The sequence below is a fragment of the Anser anser genome, assembly GCF_964211835.1.
Source record: "Anser anser genome assembly, chromosome: 2".
In the NCBI taxonomy this organism is placed as follows: Eukaryota; Metazoa; Chordata; class Aves; order Anseriformes; family Anatidae; genus Anser; species Anser anser.
The window spans coordinates 124373703-124397010 of record NC_139721.1 but is presented as its reverse complement, the minus strand read 5'-3'; the positions used below and the strand labels follow the sequence as shown (position 1 = coordinate 124397010).

The window sequence follows — 23308 nt, the reverse complement described above, 5'->3', positions numbered from 1 at the left end:
TCATGACCCATGGCTGCAAGGAACCACAAATATAGATTTCCCAACTTCTGTCTGTGAGACAAATTTATTGGTTTAAACATCATCATATTTTAAATTTAATTTTTATTTTAAAAAGGAAAAGGGAAAAGATTTGAAAGTATAACCTAAAGAATTTATTTGGATTAAATCACAACTCTCGAGTATGTGAACCAATGATTACACAGTACTGAGAAAAGCATTTCCTCCTTTTAGATAACAGTGGTTTCATCCATGAAAATAAATTATTAGGCTTAGACCTTGGTAAGGTCCAGTATCATAGAATCACAGAATCATAGAATCATGAAGGTTGGAAAAGACCTACAAGATCAGCTGGTCCTACCATCACCCTACTACCAATATCACCTACTAAACCATGTCCCTAAGCACCACGTCCAACCTTTCCTTGAACACCCCCAGGGACGGTGACTCCATCACCTCCCTGGGCAACATGTTCCAATGCCTGACTGCTCTTTCTGAGAAGAAATGTCTCCTAATTTCTAACCTAAATCTCCCCTGGTGCAACTTGAGGCCATTCCCTCTAGTCCTATCACTAGTTACCTGAGAGAAGAGGCCGATCCCCATCTGCCCACACCTTCCTGTCAGGTAGTTGTAGAGAGCAATAAGGTCTCCCCTGAGCCTCCTCTTCTTCAGACTAAACAACCCCAGTTCCGTCAGCCGCCCCTATAGGACTTGTGTTCCAGGCCCTGCACCAGCTTCGTAGCCCTTCTCTGGATGTGCTCATGATACAGAACTGAATAACAGATCAACTATTTCCCTTCCAATATGATCCTAAGATGGGGAAAATTTGGTCAGTTTTAAAGTGATTGCATAGATGTGGGGAGATTTTTTGAGGAAGAAAAGGGTGAACAGATGTGCATATCTACATCTGTTTCATATACAGCGTGTCTGAGCAAATACATAGAGTCCAAAACACTTTTCCTATAGTAAAAACAAGCAAACAAACAAAAAACAAACAAACAACACACGCACACAACAAACAGCAGCAATGTAACCTGTCTGGACTTGGGAAAACTCACTAAATGGCACAGGACTGGCTTTGTCTTACAAACCTGAGGTGAGGGGTTATCAGTGGGAAAGTCTGGTGGTGGGTTTAACGTGTTTCACTTCATCCTGCACTGCTTCACAACCTTGACACCTTGGTGGCTTCATCTGGTCCCACCCTTGTGACAATTTTGCCTTCCACGAACAGGAGACCTGTTGGAAAAACCTGAGTTCCTTTTATAAATAAAAATGAATGTGGGCTTTATACAGCTTTGTAGTATGTACTGATAGCCAGAATACCTCATATCATTTTATACAAGAGAGGTGCATGAAAGCGAGGGAAATACTCCTGTTGAATTGGCTGCATGGTGTTTTTTTCTTTTGACTAACCTCAAGTTTTACTGGCAAAATCGTGACAGAAAAAGCTACTGGGCTTTCAAAAAATGAAGCTTCTTCTATTTGGGTGATGAGAAACAGAACACTTTCCGAAGTAGTTGGCATGATCCAGACACTGCTACTGCAAGCACAGGAGATGCATAGAGTTAGCACCCGCTGCTGTCAGTGCATGCAGTTAGAAGTAGGTGGGCCCAGAGACCTAGCACGAAGGAGCTAATAGCCTAGGTCAGCATGCCCCAGCCTTGGCAGCTTCAGGGACAGGATCCTACTTCGGGGCCTCCTTGAAGATCAGGATCTCTGCTGGATTTCAGGGTGCTGGCTGAGCAGATAGCATGTGTCCTGCTTCCCAGCTTCTTCCTGCCTGTCCCATACACAGCATGTAGGAGCCAGGTTACTCTCACTTTTTCTTTACTAAAACATGGAAGCAGCTCTACCACTGCCACTTTCTTCCTCTTTCTTCCTACCCATTCTGGCTGCGAGCTGCTAGAAGCACTGCTGACTGTCTTTCTCCCTCCCTCCCTTAAATATGACAGCAGGCCTTAGAGGCTGTGCGTGGGCAGGGATTGCACAATGTCCTTTCCTCCTCCTTCACCCCCATTTCCATGTGATAATGCAGCCATCTGCGGATCTGAGTCAGTCATGTATGTCTACCCCAAAACTGCTCCCATCCTCTGTGGAAAAGTCGGGCTGCTGAATGAGAGTTAGATGCCTCTTGTAGACTTTTTGTTGGATCAGCCTGGTCTAGCCACATCCACGTGAGACTTATTAAGCACGTAAGAGACAGGAATTTCTTCAGAACCCACAGTGAGGTATTTAGATACGTGCTTAACTCTCAGGATGAGAGTATTTTCCTAGATTTCGTAAGATCATCCAATTTCTTAAAGCTATGTGCATGCTTCCGGGCAGAATCTAGTCTTTACATATTGCCTTCACACAGCCTCAGTTAGTGTGACAGTCCAAATGTGAGAGTTGTATCATCTGTAACACTAAACGGGAAGATGATTTTGGTGAAAATATGGTTTCTCTCTTTTCTCTCTAATGTTAGCTATACCTGTTGAATTTAGATTTGGGTTGTGCTATTCTATCCACCTCATTTGGACATTTTTTTTTTTTTTAAAAAAAAAGCTTTTTGATCAAAATTAGAAATATTAATTAAGTTAGACATTTGCTTTCCACATTGGTAACATCCGGTCTTTTTGACTTTGTTGGAAGCTTTACGTAAATAAAAGGACATCAAAGGCTGTATTTGTTCTTTTATTTATCTGTTTTCAAGATGCTATGCTTTATAGCTTTGTCTGATATTCAAAGACCTAAGCAACTTTACTGGGATCAATAAGAAGCACTGATCCATTCCTCAGCCTTCCTCAGACTTCTCCCTTGTGGCGGCTCCAGAGCTTTAACACTCCAGGTGGAGTGTGTCTGGCTCCAGGTAGAGTCTGTCAATATTTTTAATCAGATATTATGTATGTATTTTTCATATACATGAAAAGGGCAGGTTCAGCAGTACCAAAGAACTGTAAGGGTTTTATTTCATTTTATCAAGCTAGTTGCCTAAACCAACCAATTAAAAAGTAACCTTCCTTAAATTCCTGAAAATAAATTGGAAAATATAGTTTTATTGTTTTATTGCAATTCTCTAAAAGAAATGCTATTATTGGTCTGGTTTTGAAATACTATGTATGTTCAGTTTTCCTTGAAATGTATTTTAGAAAAGTAAAGAAACTTAAAATCACAATGAAATTTATGTTTCAGGTTAAGCTAAATATTTTTTGCAGCTTAAAGTTGTTTAAAAAAATTAGATTGACTGATTATTTTTATTTTTTCCATTTTGTCTGAATATCCTGTGACTGGAAGCATCAGCATTCACACAGCTTTAGTCACTGATTCTTTAATTTAGCTCTCTTCCTTGGGGGGGGGGGGGGGGAGTCATTTTGCTGTCACAAGTAGGATCCTACAGTCAACACGAGTCCTTGTTCTTCAGGAATTTAAGCATCCAGCTACATCTTTTTAAAGGACACACAGCAAATGAAACATACAGAAGACAGAATGCAGCTGACATGTAAACCAAACTTCCTTCAGTTTAGACAACTCAAGAGACACAGGGTAAATCATAGGATCATTAAGGTTGGAAAAGACCTCCAAGATCAGCTGGTCCAACCACCCCCCTCTACTACCAATGTCACCCACTAAACCATGTCCCTAAGCACCACATCCAGCCTTTTCTTAAACACTCCCAGGGACTGTGACTCTACCACTTCCCTGGGCAAATCAAAATAGAGAAATACATACTGCTATTCCCTTTCTTGATTGCTTCCACACTTCTAAGTATTCTTTAGGATTCAGACAGACTCTTCTTGTGGATACTTCTTTCTATTATGATCCTCCTACAATTTCCAGCACCATCTAGCTTTTGACTCTCCTGATCAACTTTTAGGTCATGGTGGCTTCAGGCAGTTCATTGCTTTGTAATGTAGACTGAGAAAAAGTAAGCTGTCACTAAGATGTCTGTACTGACCTTACTAGTAAGGAACAGATACTCAGAATCATTTTTTATCAAATTATCTTGAAAAACAGAGACTCAAGCTATACCAGCAAGCTATCTGTAGATCATGGAGACATGCTGAAAAATAAATCTAGACTTTGCTAATGGTATGCCGCGTTAATCTTGGCTAAAAGCTAAATCCAGCCTTATAGTCACTCCCCCTCCTCTTTAGGTCAGAGAGAGAAAATAGGAAAAACAAAGGAACAAGAAAGCTTGTGCATTGAAGTAAAGACAGGGGATCACTTACCGATTACCCTTGCAGGCAAAACAGACTCAACCTAGGAAAATTAATTTAATTTATTACCAACTGCAATAGATTTGGGTTGTGAGAAAGAAGAATACAAATATTAAATCAACATCTTCCCTTTCTCCTTTCCCCAGCTCAACTTCACCATTCATTACAGACTTCTCCCCCACAATCCATGTGTTGCAGTAGCGGTGGGGAATGGGAGGTTACAAGAGGTGCACAACAGTTTCTCTCTGCTGCTCCTTCCTCCTCCTCACATTTTTCCTCTGCTCCAGGATGGGTCCTCTCCAAGGGGTACAATCCTTCAGGAGAAAAAATTGTTCCAGTGTAGGTACTTCATGGGCCAGAGTTCCTTCAGGAATATCCATCTGATCTGGTGTGGCAGTCCATGAGCTGCTAGGGAATATCTGCTCCAGTATCTGAAACACCTCCTCCTTCTCTGACCTTGCTGTTTATTCTGTTGTTTCATGCTTTAACAATCCTTTTTTTTTTTTTTTTTTTTTTCCCCTTTCCTTCTCTGTCTGTCTAGTGTTTTCTACCCTTCCCTAGCTATGTTTTCAGAGGCACACCGGCTCCCCTGATACTCTCAGCTGTGCTTTTGTGGTGGGTCCATTGGAACTGCCTGTGCCCAGCACAGGGCAGCCACCTTCCCGCAGTCTCTAATGCAACCCCTCCCCCTTCCCCCCCCCCCCCCGTTACCAAAAACTTGCCAAATACACCCAACACAATGGCACATAAGTGGGTTCCCCAAATCATCACTTCCTGTTCCTTTGTTTCTTCTGGGGAACTGTGGGTAAGCTGTAATGAAGACTGGTAGAGCTTGTGATGACTACAGCAACATGAAGAGAGAGAAGCGGTGAGAGAAGCGTTCATCCTACATGCTTGAAACTTAAAACGAATAAAAGGAAGCTCCCCAGGTTTAGGAAAGTTATGCCAAAAATAGCTCATATGGAAGAGTGTTTGTTCATTTATGGCAATAACAACCATGTTGCATATTCATTATGCGCAAGGACACTCACCTGTAGTATATGAAAAAGGAAGAGACCAAAATGTATTAGGGGTGGATAGATAAAATGCTTAGAGGTAGATGGACTATAGAGATGGTAATCTGATATGTATGCATGCACTGTACACTTGTATACTAGAGTAGCAACATAAACGACCCCATTAAATCCTGTTATTTTCATAATCCAAAAAGCACTTAATCTCATTGCAAATGTTGGAAATAATTATTCCTCTATACACTTGCTTTTGCCACACATTAGATGTCAACAAGGGGTGTGTCTTTGACTAATCAGTTAAAACAGCTGGCAGATAAAGTAGTGAAAAAGAATCAAGAATGTGCTATTCTTAGGAAGGAGACTGTTGGTGGTTTTTCTTTAGTCTGAGATGTTACTGATTCAGTAGAGAAACATATTATGGACAGAGACAATCCTTTGTAGGACAGGCTCTACTCACTGTTAACAACTACCAGGGTGAGGGTCAAAAGTAGAAAGCTTTGTGGTTGTCAAACTACCACAGCCTGGTGCCTTACTTGCCCCTAGCTGATTGCACTTTTCAGCTGTGAATAGATGGAAAGACTCTTTTTCAATTCATTCCCTTCTCTTCCCTCCCCAGTGTGTGTCCTACTGAGATGAGTGAAGAAGTCTATATAAAAGTCAGACGTATGAATTTTGTGGGTTGACAATTCCCTCCAGGAAGAGGAAACTCTCATTCCCCATTGTAGGGGAATCTTCTTTTGCGCACTTTTGTGAGCCGTAGCAGATAGAGTGAGTCTGTCCTGGTCACCAAGGGCCTTTTGATGGTCAGATATTGTAAAATTTATTCAGCTCAATTCTGTCACGGTCTTCCTCACCCCTACTGGGAAGCGCTTCACTCTCTTTAGAAGTAATTCACGTACATGTCAGGACTTACACTAGACTTCCTTTTCCACCCCAGCAGCATTGCACTGGGTGGAGGCAGGTGCTGTGGTGAAGGGTGAGCTTCCCCCAGTGAGGAGCCTTACTACTGGAGACCAACATTTGAAGGAGATGGTCATGGCAGTCACATCCTAAGTGAGGACAGGGAGGCAGACGCAAAATGAATAGATGTTGCACTGTGGATTTTTTCATCCTAACTTGCTGCACTTGTGCATGTGGTGTAGATGCAATTACAGGTGTAGATGCAACCATTTGTCACTAAACAGAATGACTGTTTTTGTCAGAAGAACAAGAAAAAAAGATTGTTTTGCTGTCACAGCTGTGGTCTGGAACATAATGCAAATATTAAAGCATCAAGCAAGAAAGGAAACATTTTAAAGGTTAAGGAATACTTCAGAATGGATAAGCTTGGAGTTATTTTTAACACAGGTGTTTCTGTACTGGTGCCATACCGTATGAGGAAACTTCACAGCTCTCCATGACTCTCACTCTAGGTGTTACACCTTTGCAGAGTGATGGCTTAGTAACTTTGACTGTAATGCAATAGGATTAGGAACACCTGCAAAACCTACTCCTGCTAAAGATACTTCCCCTTTCACAGACTATGCTTTTCACATAGATGTTCATTTCTGTATTTGTGTTCACAACATTTCTTACAAAAGGGATAAACTACATTTGAGACTTTGTGGGGCTACCTGCCACTCCTCAGACATCTCCATTGAAAAGAATATGAAATCAGGAAAATATGCTCATTGAAAATAATGTGTTCCAAAGTATATGTGTTAAGACCGAATAGCTGCAAAATTTCCTACAGTCAATCAGTCAGTTCCATCATGCCTAACCAAAACATTGAAGGAAACACACAAACCTTTTCTAATATCTAGAAATACTACAGTAATGGCCACGTTAGAAACTGTTGACAGACACTCTTAATTGTCAAACTCAATAATGACAGTAGAATATGGGAAACAATGAGAAAAGTGGATGAGAATTTCAGTAAATGTTAGCACTGTTCTTATATCTTTGAGTATGAAAGCTGTTCTTATTGAAAGAGTCTTTAAAGTATCCTACCATATTTAGATAATGTTTCTAGAATGAATGCCAGGCAAAATGATAGATTGTCTTTAATAGCTCTTATTCCTCTGCTTTCTGCCTGTTGTAATGTGTCATCTGAAAAGTGAAAGATCATGAGTGTGACCCTTCCTGAAATTTACAATTTGTTGTACACTTTCTTCCTATGGATGGGTTCTATGACAGTACCAGAGCTGCTGGACACATAATAAAGTGTGCACCTTCAGCAAAGGCCAATTGTGCAGAAATCTAAGGAAATGCTTTTCTGAGTTATGTATGCTCTGTATATAGAAGTATCCATTGCCAGAATGCAACAGATGCAGCTGGTGTCACAGAATACTGACATGACACTGCAAACTGCTGAAAGACTCTGCTCAGACCTTAACAGTTTAAAAAGCTTGAAAAACTTATTTGTTTACTTTATAGCCACAGATGACTGGTGTTCAGCAAGAATAAGCAAATAGAGGACCAGTTTTGGATCTTGAGTCAATGAGATAATAAGAAACTTGACATTAGCTTATTCAGAATGACTCCTCTTTCAGTGGCTTAACCAAGACTATTAGAGGGACTGAGCGTCAGAAGCAGTATTAAAATGGAAAACAGCAAAAGTGTTTGATTGGTTAATTTACTGAACAACACTGACTCATGTCAATAAGGTTAGTATCCTATGTGTGGCCTCAGAAAACCAAGTCTGTATCTCCAGCTCTGACTTTTGTCTATTGGATGTCCTTGAACACACAGCATTGCCCAGTGTTTGAGGTTTCCCATTAAAAATGGCAGTAATATTTCTTTACCTTTGTAAAAGCCCGTGAAAGCAGTTAATGCAAAGCCTTTCATGGGAGCCAGGTATTATTCTTACTACTGATCTATTATGGTGGCAATTCCTGTAGGCTATGAGAGAAGAAATTTCCTCTGCAGGCCTACAGCCAGGAGGGAACTTGTAGCTGCTGGAGCTACAGCTAATCAGTAGCTTCAAAATGGTCTGAGGGCAGATCAGCAATAGCTATAGATTTCACAAGACTTAAAAGCTGCTTCTGAATGACAGTAGTAGGAAAGACCACGAATATACCAAGGGGAAAAAAATGGTGGCAAACTTTCTGCATAATTGGTTTGCATCAGTCAAAATATCTGTGAAATACAAAGGTCAAGCAACTTATTTTAAAAAAACCCTATGTGAATCTAAGATTAGTCTTGACATTTTCAAAACCTCAGAAAATTAGGGGAAGGGCTACAGCCCTGAGGATTGTGGTCCCTTAGGCTGACTGGAGGAGAGATTACATTAAACATTTTGAGACCTGAATGATCCATTCTGTATTAGAGAAGATTTACAAGATCCTCAGAGTATGCTTGAAACATCTGACTGAGAGAGAGTCTGTGGACTTTCTGCTTTCTTGGTAGGGATTCTCAAGGGCACTATTAATGAATCAACTATTGTGATTGATGGAAAAATAAAGAAATTGAAGAAGAAATGAAGACAAACTATAATGTGGACTTTTTCCTGCAGTCCCATGATATCTTCAACATTAAGTGATTTTGGCAGATAATTTCTACTATGAAGCATGTGGATAGCCAGAAGGCTATTAAGAGAGAATGATGCTATAATATAAGCATGGAGGATTCTTATAAAGTGTATCTTTCTCTCATTCAAAGTACATGATGAAAAATGATGTGTCCAAAGTGCTAACAAATTATAACAAAGTATAAATTCTCCCTATATATATAATACTAAACCATCTTTATTATCATAAGCCACCATTTTCCCCTCACCCCGCTGATAAGTATTTCCTATTTATAAAAATAACTTCAACTATATCTTTTAGCTAATCATGGCTAGCTCCATATGCAGGCTGACAGTATGCCTGGGGTGATAATATGTCTGGACAGTTAGACCAGTGTGTGGTAGATGTAAAATACTTAAATTGGAAAGCAGAATTCTGGTGGAGTGAGACCCTGTGGTTGCTTTGCATGGATGAAGATGATTTCATCATGTGCAAGATGGAGGGGGATAAGACTCCTTTCTTCCAGGTGAAAATCAGAGCTGAGTGACGTAATGAATATATGAATGCAGCTAGATGAAATCTTTCTTTCCCACCCATGTATATTGCTTACAGATTCTTATTAATTGCATTCCCTATTCCATGTTTTTTTTTTGGTGAATAGATTAATTAATTAATTATTTTTTGTTAACAATTGTGTGTGATTCATTAAATCTTTCTGAACAATGACTGTGAGCCTTTGCATTACTGTGTGGCTCTTACTGGTCACCTCAGAGGCATGGTATTGTCTCTGCCAGAACAATTGTGCATGTGTAATGCAAACTTAAAGTTTGTATTTCTGTCTTAAAAGAGACTTCGGTGCACGAAACATAGTTGTTAGTTTTTTTTCCATGCTACCATACACTTAATAGAAAGCTCTCCTCTCTGTTAACTGTGTTAAATTTCTACACATTTACTATGATCATTATGAGAATATATCATACTCAAGATCATGTTCATTTTCTACTTCTTCATTTTGCCCAGGGAAAGAATACAAGAGCAGTTTGTGGAGCTAGATGACGCAGACTGGCATTCGAAATGCCATTTTTTTCATTTTGCTTGTGCTTATTTTAAGCCTTGTTCTTCCCGGGCCAAATCGGCCAGACCAGTCTGTAACCAGCTCTTTTCAAGGTGTATCTGTACTTGCATCTGCGCCAGTACTCTGGGCAGGAGGGTTATGTACTACTAGCTGCAGTGATGTCAATACTGCTGCCAATATTTTTATTTGCATAATAGCCAATGTGTTGGCCTTGTATATACAAAACAAAAAACAAAACACAATTCTTCCCCATGGCAGAGATTATGTCAGGCACTCTATAAGAATATTTTGAGTGCCATTTACTGAGTTTATTGGTATACATTTTTTTTATCACTATTATAGAACACGTACCAAAGACATAAACATATCACTATTAATGAACAAACAACTAATGTGTTTTTGGAACTCCTAAACTCTGGGTAGTAAACAAAGGCACATGTAAGATCCTGTAATTGCAGATAAATGGAAAGTCTGGCTGAAGTTGAGGGAATATTTCCGTTCTCCCTTTGTTTAACTCAACCGTGTCTACTTTATTTTGTGTATCTAGCTTTTCGAGGCAACTTCACACGTAAAGAAAAGCAGTAGAATTCTCGGGGAGAAAAGGATAAATTATTCCATTTGCTTTCACAGAAGGAAGGTGTTAAGTGTACACAGAGTTGGGATAGGTTCCTATCGTGACAGAATAAAACTGGCATTTCAGCTAGTGCCTTACCATGGCAATCTGCTTCAAAGGAACAACTGTCATTTTTGATAAGGATAGTGAGAATTACTGTCATCTGGAGAGATCACTATGCCTCTGGGTTGTATAGTATATTATAACAGAAGGTTTTATTCTTTAAAAGAGGAATGATTATTCCACTACAGCATTTTGTTGCTGTTTTAGCACAGACATAGTTTGTGCACTGCATGACTGTAATGTAGCACTTTAGCTAGCTGTTTATGCTTTTTCCCTTTCTTTCTTTCTGTCTCTCTTTCTTTCTGTCTTTCTTTCTTTCTTTTCTTTCTTTCTTTTTCTTTCCTTTTCTTTCTTTCTTTCTTTCTTTCTTTCTCTTTCTTTCTTTTTCTTTCTTTCTTTCTTTCTTTCTTTCTTTCTTTCTTTCTTTCTTTCTTTCTTTCTTTCTTTCTTTCTTTCTTTCTCTTTCTTTTTCTCTCTCTCTCTCTTTCTCTCTCTCTCTCTCTTTCTTTCTCTCTCTCTCTCTTTCTCTTTCTCTCTTTCTCTCTTTCCTCCTTTCTCTCTTCCCCCTTTCTCTCTTTCTCTCTTTCTCTCTCTCCCTCTTTCTCTCTCTCTTTCTCTCGTTCTTTCTCTTCTTTCTCTCTCTTTCTCTCTCTTCTTTCTCTCTCTCTTTCTCTTTCTCTTTCTTTCCCTTCCTTCCTTCCTTCCTTCCTCCCTCCCTCCCTCCCTCCCTCCTTCCCTTCCTCCCTTTTTCCTAGCAGACAGTCAGACAGAAAATGTAACCATTTATTAGAATCCTTCGTATGGCAAGTGGATTTAGGGTGAGTGCATGCATGTGTGAATGTGTGTGTGTGCGCACGCGCATGCCTTCCTGCAGCCAAGATCCAAGGCAGATCCTTGCAGAAGCTGCACGACCAAGTGAGTTATTATGGAGAGTTTCTCTGTGGCTGAGCCAGTATGAGCTGGGTGCTAAACTTGTTTCCGCTTGAAGTTGCTCTTTGCATACTTGTTAAGGCAGAACGTTCTACCTTTTCACCTCTGCAATACTGGGTGTGAAACATGAGCCTCTAGGTGTTTCCTGGCTGGCAAGAATTCAATGGTAATAAAATTACTAGTAGAATAAATGTTTCAGAGGCAGTTATCCTCTCTCACCTGTTTGTAATTTTTTATTAATTATTACAAATGTGTTTAAGTACACTACCTGATTTTAATCTGCTGTATTCCCAGGATTTACATATAAAGGTCTTTTTCCCACAGAATAATGAATAATCGCTTATGTCAGGGTGTGGTGTTAAAATACTGAAGGTTGCTGATACACCTACTAGCAATCGTTCGTTTTGTAAAAGGCTGAATTCTATAAGTAGTTTGCTTTTTATGGCCCTGATCCAAAATTCTGTTGAAATCAGACTACTATTGAGTTAAAAAAGCTACAGATCTGGTCTCAAATGTTCTTTTATGGGAAGTGTTTGTAGTGCCATTGTTAACAATATATGCAGCACTGGGCGTGTGAACTGTATAAGTAGAAATTTTACTTTTCCCAAAGCTCTTGCTCACTTCTGTGCATTCTTTACTCAAGCAAACAGCAGGTGGCTTACATGAATGGTGGGGTTAATGAGACTGCTTAAGTGAGCAACTCTTTATCAGAACAAGACTGAAAATAAAATCACAAACTGGTCCTCAATATTAGAGAATTTAGGACTTGTCAGTTAGCAGTGAGAACTATAAAGGATTAATATCATTATATACAGAAAGAAAAGCAAACTGGGATAGCGGTGGCAAGGGGGAGGAGGGGTTGTTGTTTCAAGAGCAGCAGAGCTAATGAGATCTAATGCTTTTGTTTCTTAATCCCTGAACTGAATTAATCTCTCTCCCTTCCCGTGTGACATCATCCCTTAGGTGCAGGGGAGCCCCAGGGCAAGGTGCATGCTGCCTGGCTGGCCAAACAGAGGGGAAGGGAGCTGAACTGCACCTTCCCTTAGTAGAAAGTAGCCTTGCCTCTGCTCTCCTTCCACTTTTGATTTTCCCGAGTTATAGAGAAACATAGTTATCTTCAGTATTTCAGGTTGGATTGAAAGAAGACTAGAAGTTCTAAAGGTATTTGGGAGGAAGGAAGGAAGATAATACAATCATGTAAGACTCCTTTTCCTAACAAAAAAATAAAAAATAAAAAAGATGCATCCTGAACTCCATTTGAACAGGGGTGAGCCATTATCTTGCAGTTCTCCATTCACATTACAAATCAACGTGCCCTTGTGAGGCACTTTACTTTCAGAATAATTTATCCAAAAATAGAAAGCCCTAATAAAATGATAAACTAAGAATAATCTGTATTAAGAAGTAGATCATATGGATTATTTTTCTGTTTCCTCATTATGCCAGTTAGCATGTTACCTTTGGCTACTGTCAGACTAGGAGGATGAAAATGGAATATTTTATATGGTTTTATGTCTTGTTCTGTGTTTTACTTTCTCCCTTCCAATTCTGCATTACAGATTCGACAAAACATAAACAGAAATACCAACATACTGAAAAAGGTATGTTTTACACTGGCTATATAGTTCTTGTGAAGGAAAGAGTTTGCAGCTAATCAGTCTTGACAAACTTTGAAAAGACTGATCCAGTGCTTGATCCAAATCATTCATAAGGCTAGAAGAGAAATGTCTGTTCTAATGCAGCCCTTGCAGTACTATTCACTAGTGGAGAGCTTCTCTATCTGTCATGTTAATGACACTTTGAAGTTTGAATGTTGATGGATCTCGAACTGCAGCTCCACAGCTGGGCACCAGTGTTATCTGGGCAAGTGTCAGGTAGGATTTCACATCATAATAGCTACTCAAAAAACACTTATCACTCTTGTCTAGGATACAAGATTTATAAATATTAGCAGTTAGTGTTTGAAAGTTAAGGAACTCACAAAGACCCAGCAACAAAACAATCCAACAGAATATTCTTCCCACTTTCAAACTCAAAAAATTATTTCTCTGAAGAAAAAGTGACATCAAATGCTTTTTTTTTTTTTTTTTTTTTTTTTTAGATAAAAGATACTACAAATAAGAAAGATCCTCCAGGAGAGACTTTAAAGTGTCTTTCAAAATTAGCAAGCACAAAAAACCCGTAGGTCAAGAATCAAGTCCTCTCCTATAATCCCTATTCACTCAGCATTTCAAACTCAAGGTCCTGGAACTGACTTTCAAAAAGTTATTTCTTCATGAAATGTGTGTTAAACCGTTGACACTATTCATCCCCCTCTAAACACCCTGCATCAGCTGAAATTCAAAGGAATCAAACAATGAACTGACCCCTTGAGGAAAAAAAAGTAACAGCAGCACCAAGGTTGCTCTGAATGCTGAAAAATGGGCAGTGATATGTGAAGCAAAGAGGATTGTGTAGTCAGTGATGCTTGCAATTTTAAAGTTTGAAATAAATTGTATTATAAAAATAATACAGAGCATACCGCATATATAAATACAATTTATATGCATATAAAATGCACATACAAAGGCAATACAAGCCTCAAGTGATCCGAGTCTGGTTAAGTCCTGCCACAATTCTCTGAAAATCTCACAGGCTTTCTACTTTCAATTAACAGTGATGACAGTTCTGATCCTCCCCACAATAACAAACTTAAGTGTTTGGTGGCTATTAACAAAACAAAACAAAACAAAACAAAAAAAGTAAGATTGTAGTCACCACAGTTGTCATACATGCAGTGTTTGAAAGTTTCAGGTAAAGATGAATTAAGATGGCAAAGAAGATAAGATAAACTCTGAAAACAAAGAAAAATCATCATGGATGCAATTTTCTTTTCAGTTAAAAACTGTAGTATAGTTATTGAGAAATCAAATTCATAAGCATGTAAAGAAACCCAATGACCTCGAAGGGCAGAAATCAGGCTTTACTTCAAGACTGTTAAGATGTCGAAGATGGATAATTCTGAACCCCTGGCTGGGCATTTAACCTTAGGAAGAAGTCCAATCAGTCAAAACCAGAGAAATGCATGGTATGTACGACTCTTCAAACAGGCACAAAGATTACAATTTAGCTTATTGACTTTTGAGTTACAGTGCTTTGGGAAGGCTCAGGAATCTCACTCTACTACCATTGCTGCTATGATTTATGTTCTATTTAGATGACATTTATGGCACCTTTGGGCCCATGAGCCTGTGAACTTACGGACCTCAAAGACAGGATTCTGTTTTGAGTAAGACCTTTTTATGCCCTGCCACCATAAGAGAACTGACTTCTCCATTGGAGTTACCTGCTAGTGTAAAGCTGATGGATATCTTCTGCATTGGCTACCGTTCACTTCCCAACAGAAAGACTGGACTGAGGATAACACAGCTGTGTTAGGATGATAGGATATGGTCAACTTATTGGGATGCTATGGCAGAGCAGAACTCTGCTGTACTTCCACTCTGCTGGCAGAGCCCTTGGTAAACATCTGTGCAAGGAGCCAGATAAAAACAGCTGGTTGGCTGCTCTCATTCTTGCCTGGTTTAGGGTAGGAGGATCCAAAGACTGGAAGTTTGAATGTTCTTACAGTCTTACTCATAACAAGCAGGCCTTGAGCTACAGAAGAGAATGTAACTTGGAGTATTAAAATAAGTTGCTGGCTGCAAGATCTGTCTTCCTCTAATGATACACAGGATGTCCTGTATAGGAATATCTACAACCCCCTGGAGACACCAGGCATTAACTTTTCATTTTTTCTCTCTCTCAAAAGTTGTTCATACCCTGTGGGAATTTGATGAGGTTCATAGGCATGACCCTGATTTGTTAATAAAATGGTCCCTTTTAGGTTTTCACAAAAATCTAGTGCTTAGTTATATTTCTGAAGAAGGTCTTAAAGGAGATTTTATTATTATTATTATTATTATTATTATTTTTCAATGATACAAATAACATTTTGGAGCATATATTCTCTACTGAGTAAGGTATCTGGATTCCCTATTATTTATTGAGAAATAAATGGCTCCAAAGTATCAGAGTAGTATATGTGTCAAAATAGATAAAGCTAAGCAGAGACCAATAACTTTTATGGACATCAGTTATTTACAGATGAAGACAGTGCTCTAATGTAATCCCATGAAGTGTAGGTTAGGTGATTTAACTCAAATTGGGAAAAACAATAAGGAACATACATATATATATAAACCAGAACTGGATTTTGGGTAGCGTTTTAAATACAGACTAAAGCTGTCATATTCAACGAAGTTGCTCAAGACTCACTTGGGTGTAAGCGGAATCGGAGTCTGGCTGTAAGAGTGACTTAACAGTGACTCAACATGCTGAATTGTTGCTCCAAATAGTAGCTATCAAAGGCATCTTGCCTTTGCGTAAATGACTAATATAATTAGCTTATAACATCACCATAGGCATTGGCAAAAGTAATCATCATTACTATCCATTGTGTTCACAACATCTGAACCATTCATTTGGAAGTCTGTGAAACAGAAACTTCTATCCATCTCAGGAGAACTTTGTTTTCACCCTCACACATTTTCTGCAGGGGCCTGTTTTCCATGCCTCCCCATACTCCTGCTCATTCTTAAACTGCTTATGAAATGTAATTAGCATTGTTCCTGCTTGCTTCGTCTTTATTTTTTATTTTTTAAAGATTGAGGCGGAGATGGGAAAAAATGTGTTTTTACAATAAAAAAAAATACAAAATTCCTTTGTACACAAAACCTTGTCCTGCTTGGTTAGCTCAATTAAACACATGCAGAAATAGGCTCACAAAGTAGGTCCTATTTTGCTGTTAGTTTCATTCATACAATTCTGAAGTTATTATGGGTAAAACGAAGGGCAGAATTTAGTCCATTGTATGCTTAAAAAGAAAAGAAAGTACTGGGAGAATTTAATGTCTCACTTTTCTAACAAAGCGGATGTTCTTCCATAGCCATGAAGATTGGAACATGACTTGAATGGGTTACCAGCACTATGATACTAAGTTAACTAATATGACACTGAATGCATAACTTTTTTTTTTTTTTAATGAACATAATGATTAAGAGCATAATGGCAGCACTATTATTTTGCTTTGTAATTTTTTTTTATATTATTAGATGTTTATGAAATTGCAGTTAAAATCTGGCTTTATTTGCTAATATACTCAAAAGGAACTCTTGCTATGAACTTTATATTTTTTTCAACAGGCTCAGCCGTGGTGTTGAGGATCCTCTTAGATAAAGAGACTTCTGTTCCTAGACCACTAAAAAGTTTAAGTCACATCTGATTTAAGACTAGACTGCTCAGCACTTTGCACAATTAAGCATAGTCATACTTTCATGTTTCTGGTTTGAGTAATATGTAGTGCAATAACTCTAGTAATAACTGAAAAAGTGGTTCTTCAAATATCCAGCTAGGAATTCAGGTCTATCAAGTCTACCAGTGTTGTCAGTAGAACTAATGTCTTGCTGTGGTTATCTTCTGCCTACTGTCTTGGGTGGTGATCTTTCACTTTGCTAGAGTTCAGTTCAGGTTGTGGGCTGTGCAGAAAACTAACTACTGCCTTTGCATGGATTACACACAGTAGATCCGATGAACTGATTCATTGAATAGTTTGTAGATCAGGCTTTGTGTGTGCAGTAAACTGAGTTTTTTTCGGATATGTTGGGGTAGCTATTAATCCACAACGTTGTCTGATATATCCCATGTCAGACTTCCTGCATATATGAAGGTAAACTGCATTAGTGAAGTTAGTCCTAGCTGTCTTGTCTCAGACCAGCTTTCACAGGTGTATGGACTCCTATCTGCCCTGGACTGTCTTTCCAATGTCAGGTCTGGCTCCCTTCCCTCCTATTTCATCATTGTTTTGGGCCTTCCAGGAAAGGAAGATGTGATGGATTTTTTATGACACAAGAAACTCCTGTCAGATTAGTCCCTTTCCCTGGTATTGATTAATCATTCACAGTAAACTCTTCAGAGTAAACTCTGCATGTGGCTTCCTGTCTTTCAGTAGTGTCCATCAGTTAAAAAGTGAGCTTTATTTGTTTGAGGTCAGGAGATGTCCTTCTTTCTATTATTTATAGTACATGTGTTTTGATTAGACAAACAGCCACTGAGGTGATGCTTCTTTTATTAATAATGCAAACACTGTACAAACTCATTGGTTTGTTTATAACCAGGTACATTTTTTTAAAGGCCATATATAAAAGACTGAAAAAAAGTTTTGAAAAGTTTCTGAAAGTTCAGGGAAATAACTAAGTGGTAGATATGCAGTGGCAAGTTCATTTCTATGAAGCTCTATCAAGAAATCTCCACTCCTCTCTTCTTCTCTCAAACCCTCCATGCTCAAAAGCCTGCAGAGTGGGTATGTTGTGTTCCTATATTGCAGATACCTAAAATAAAGACCTTATTTCCAGACTTGCAAAAAATATTCACATCCACAATCTGAATCATTCTGAAAAGATCATAGCAGTCTTTAAAGACTCTACAAAAAGCTGAGAATTCTAAAAAATAGGTTTTTCTGTATATACCCAATAGAAGCCTTAGGGTGCAGAACTTCTTATACTCTTGTTTTGGCATTGTGTCCCCAATTCCTTTAACTCATGGTTGAGAATTTAAAATATTATTTAATTTTTCATCATACAGCTGAACTCATGGCTATGAGTCTGATGGTGGTAAGCCAGTGAAATCAAGACTGAAGGATCCCACCAGCTGAGAACTGTTGCAACTCTGCTCATGAGCAGCACATCCCTCTGTTCTGGGGCGCCCAGATGTCCATGCAGGCTGATGACAAGCAGGTGAATTTAAAGCAACTTGAGTTAATGGTACTGAGTTATTGGTTTAGCTCTCAGTTTAAAAGTCAGGAAGTGACAGTTGAGATGGATATGCACTGAAGAGGCACACTTTTTAATCTTGTTTTTCTTGAGCTGAATTTTTGAATGCAGAATCTGATCCTACATATAAGCTCAACAGTGGAACTGTAATGCAATAGCATTTAAAAACAGCGACCACCAAGAAGCAAATTAACGTAGAGGAAAACTGTTTGGAAGTGTTTGATGACACTTTCCAGCAGGCAGGCTATGCACAGTTTTTATATACAGTAGCCTAGCATTTCCAAAGGGCAGAAAGAGATGAAGGATAAAGGATAATCTTTTGTAGCTTTGAGGCACGCGAGCTTTATGGATCCTCATTTGCAGTTGGAGAGCTGAAGCAATGCTATCTTTCAGTCAGGTGTTGCTTTACTCAGAGTTTTCTTTAAAGTGTCATGGCAGAAAATTGACAATGTTAAGAACATACCTATTTATGTGCTTCTTTTTAAAGAAATGAATTAAAACCCATTCCATATCACTTTTTTTTTTTTTTGCAATACCATACACTGTTTATGGCTCTGACAAACAATGCAGTGATTTGAAACCTGCCCAAAACATGTTTAAGAGCTCTACTGCTATAAATTAATGCATTTGTAACACATTTTACTTGGATTTATCTCTGCTCATATGGAATGATGTATTTTTCCCCAAGAACAGTACAAATAAAAGCTGAAGATTACAGTTTGTGTTAGAGTGGGTAAGAACAGATAAGGGTATTTCTTTTTGTGGAAGATGAAACAAATAGAAGAAGAGCAGAAGAACAACAAAGATGCTCTTTCACAGCAGGGGATATATTTGATGACCTACAGTAAATATTATAAATGCCTGAAAGTGCTTTCATATACAAGTATTGCTTTGTAGTAGGCACTTTGTAGTATGTATTTGCTATTCTCTTCCAACACAAATAAATACCAGGCTAGGGGAGAGTTATATAACTGCAAGATTAGGAAGATGATGAAAATGTAGCATATCATTAGTCACTGTCAAAGGAAGCACAGACATCGGTTGTCTTGCAAAGGGCCACAAATTCCTCATTGATTTATTTGTTCCACTTATGTTTAGGACTAACATAAGCACTGTAATTGGTAGGTTGATTTGTGTGGCAAATGTTAATTACTGAGTATAAGTTATGGTGGAAAAGAAAACCATGTGGCAATGCTGTATAACCCAGGTTGTTTAAAAATAAAAAAACAAATGGGAGCTTAAAAGTAAAGCGGGGTCTGAACTGCATAATGAGCTGCTACATCTGGGGTTATGCAGGAAGCAAAGACTGGAAGATCCTACCAATAATTCAGGAATCCTTCACTGAAGCCTATTGGCTATTCCTAAACACCATCCTGAAGACATTTCACTTTTGCCCCCGACATATTTTTTTTTTCTCCCACTGAAAAAGGGGGCAGTAAAAGCCAGAAGTATCATTTTGGAGCTCTTGGAGAACTTCCAAGCATCTTTCTCCATGATGTAGAATAGGCTTCCAGAAGCTTTTCTTTGTATCATGGAATATTTTGAATCAAAGAAAAAGGCTCTCTTAGTGCCTCAGCTCTGTGACAAAGCAACCTTACTTCTGAATTCACTGGAGAGATACTGTTCACTGGTGAAACTTCCAGCAATCTAGAAAGAGAGGGGCAGGACAAAGTGTGCAGACAGCAAGCTGGATATTGATTTATCACGCTCAATAAGCTCTTCAGTTCAACCAATGGATCTTGAATCTGCATGGGGATCTGAAGGGTTGAATGGATCAGAGCCTTCATAAAAAAATTAGAAAGTGCTCAAAGACTTGGGGTACTCCATTTTTAAGATTCCCAGCTGTGATAGCCACAAACTCATTATCAGAGCTCCAGCCTGGTAGTTCTAGATCCATTTTGAAGTCCCAGCAAATGAGCATGACAGGGAATTCAGTCAGTTCTGTTGGCAGGCATATTTTTAAATGAACTCACCTATGATCTTCTGAAAGAAACTGTGGTGCTTCTCAGAGTGTGGTGCTGTTCTCATCATACCCAGACATGCTGCAGTGATAAGGGACCTTGTGTTCACTATCTCAGTACCTTCTCCGCTTGACTTCTGGGAAGAAGTCAGGGATGAGCATGCTTTCTGACTCTAAGGAGGTTACAGGGTTGGAAATAGGTTGCAAGCAGTGAGAAAGAGGACAGGGTGAAAGTGAGAGGAGGTGAGAATAAGTGCCCAGCACTTGGAGCCGTTGGAGTTGTGGTTCCTTTCCTCAGAAGCAAGCACAACCCATTCTGCCCCTCTGCCTTCTGAAAGAGTGGCAGTGAGTTACAAATTGCTCTATATTTCTCCCCCCAAAACAGGAGATGAATCAGCCTCCTGTATAGCCTTTACTGATTATAGCTCTAAAAGGTATGAATACAGCTGTGAAGGGGACTCTCTTCAGGCAGAGCAAACAGGTAGACCAAGGACTCAGCAGGAATTTCAGATGTCTCCATGGAATGTGTCACTCCAGCAAGTGAGACCCTCCAGTGAGGGAGCACTATGAGACAATGTAGGTGTGATTACATGTCAGCTATGTACATAACAAAGATGTCACAAATTAATCTGCTGCTTAATTTTGTCTTCTGAAGTTAGCATCACAGTGGAGAATGTAATATGATATTAGAACTGTAAGAAAGATATTTAAAAATGTAGTAAATCTTAATTATAGGTTTAGCTGTCTCTCTCTCTCTCTTTTTTTTAATGGTTGGCTTTATTCATAGTATGAGAATAATTGTGGCTTTTGCTGGTAGTCTGAAAAAAGCTTGCCGTTTGTTTTCTAAGTTTTAATGGGATCTAAGTGGTCAGCAGCCAAAAAACTTCATATTAATGGTATTTAGCTTTTGTTTTAAAAGATGTATTTCTTTTTGAACTAGATTTGATCAACATACACAATGCTTTTTGCCAAAGATTTTAAAATGTGTTTTGCTTAAAATTGTCAAGACTTCTGATAAAATAATTTGCAAAAATGTATCTGGCCTGTTTTCAAGTAGGGGAAGGCTTTTCTCCATTTTCTCACTTCTCTGTTGTTTCTGTTGTTGTTTTTTCCCCTGTTCTTTTGATGCATCCTGACTCAAGCACTCCATTTAAAGCCTATGAACATCTCAGAGAGCTGGAAGCATGCTGGGCCTGCTGAAGCACAGCACAGTGCACAACCCTGCGACTGCTCCCTTCTCTACCCGCCCACTGTGCAGCACAAGCTCATGGCCTTATCCTGAAAAGTGTTGAGTCCCTGCCAGATCCAGCCTGGGAGATGGGTCTGTTTAGTACCTCTGAATACTAACTAGGTTGTTTTTACCCAACAGTAATATGTGACAAATTAAACAATATAAATTTTATCTTGATCTTAATTAAGGCAACAGCAATATTCCCATTAACTTCAGTGGGACCAGGATTATATCAAATATTATTTAAACATTTATAATAGCATTAGATAATGGCTTCAGAATAATTAAGAGTCTATTGAAGAAATTTAGCTTGATGGTGGAAAGGCAAATTATGTCAAATGAACGGGAACTGTCGTTTATGGAAGCCTATTGAGATAGTCTTGTTTATTGAGGGAAGAAAGTGAAGCTCATAGGAATCTTTCAGGGGCAGAGTCTGAGGGTCTTTTTGGGACTGAGAAAGAGGAGTGGGAATATTAAACAGATGTGTGAGGTGGGAACAGTGTTTTTCACCATCACACAGACTCAGCAGTCAGGAGTATCCAAAAATTAATTTTTGATTGGTAAAATGAGATCCTAGATTCAGTGTAGGCTGTTTCAATTAGGTCTGTGCAGATACACAGAATTAATGGGTCAAATAAGTAATTAATGGTGTTAATATATCAATCACTTTTCTAATAAAAGTGTCTGAAATGAGTCAGGGGAAAAATCTAATAATTAATTTGAAAACTGCTGTGATGCTTCAATTGATTTGGGGCTGGAAGAAAAGAGAATAATTAGTAAGAATCAAAAACAATATCACTTTTCGTCCTCCAAATGGGGAGGAAAATTAAACAGAGATGTGATTGAAATATCATTTTTTATCCTTGTAAGGTGAATGGAAATGTCATCTATACTAGAAACTTATTCTTTATTATAAAAATCTGCACTTTTTATTTTTATGCACAGTCGCAGAATAAAAGAATCACAGAATGTTAGGGATTGAAAGGGACCTTGAAAGATCATCTAGTCCAATCTTCCTGCCTGAGCAGGAAGAAGTCTTTCAGTCCTTCCTTTTACGGAAAGTCATGTCAAATCTGTAAAGAAGCAAGTGGCGAGCAAATGTTCTAGGTTTGCTCATTAATCCAGAACTTTAACATCTTAAGAAATACCTTTCTTGGTGTACTGCTATTATAAAATAATGATGAAACAATAAATGTTACTTATTTATTTATTACAAAGCATGTATATTTCAACACAAAATGAAGGCATTAATCAATTTGATCTTTGCTAGACTGCTTACTGGACAACAAATGAAAGAGGAGAGGTATTGCATGAAAGATTCTATTACTCATAAAGATAGCTTGTGTAGAAGTTATTTAATTTCTAGTGGAAATTTTTGAGATTTTTGACTGTGTTAATTTTTTTCAGTAAAATGAACTTAATGAATACATTGGCGGAGATGCAAGAAGTGTGAATTTGTAGGGGTAAAAAATACAAAATTTCCTTTTGGAAATCTTTTGACTGACTATGCAGTGATACTGGGTTTGGCTTAATTAACTTCTGCCATATTAAACAAAAGTGCAATGCTATCGTTATGAAAGATAGTTCACCGCCATCATTTAACTTCTTGTTCCTGCCCTTTCCTTCTCACTGTCCATATGCAAAACAAATTAGCAAATGCATATGAAACAGTCAAAACCCTTTCCAATAAAAATCAAGATTCATCCGCATCTTCCTTGCAAAAAGTTGTCATTGCTGTATGAGCATAATACAGGCAAATTATGGCACCCAAAACAAACAACATAATTTGGATTGCTTTGACTGATACCCTAAGTCTTTGAATGAAAAGAAGTTGTTAAAAGTACTTAAAATAAAAGGAAAAGCAAAACAAATGTAAGATAAATGAAATGGAAAC

At 38.4% G+C, this 23308-nt stretch overlaps 1 protein-coding gene across 4 annotated transcripts in view; it reads left to right on the top strand.

The window, feature by feature from the left end:
• The window catches only part of LOC310893837 (uncharacterized protein), a 64309-nt gene that overhangs the window by 3230 nt on the left and 37771 nt on the right, over positions 1-23308 (top strand). Inside the window, exon 2 of one of the 4 annotated variants that reach the window (XR_014579354.1) lies at positions 18036-18187. The exons of the other annotated variants lie outside the window; for them this stretch is intronic. The gene's annotated coding sequence lies outside the window, so the exon portion shown is untranslated. The remainder of the gene's footprint in view (positions 1-18035; positions 18188-23308) is intronic. 4 annotated transcript variants of the gene reach the window in all.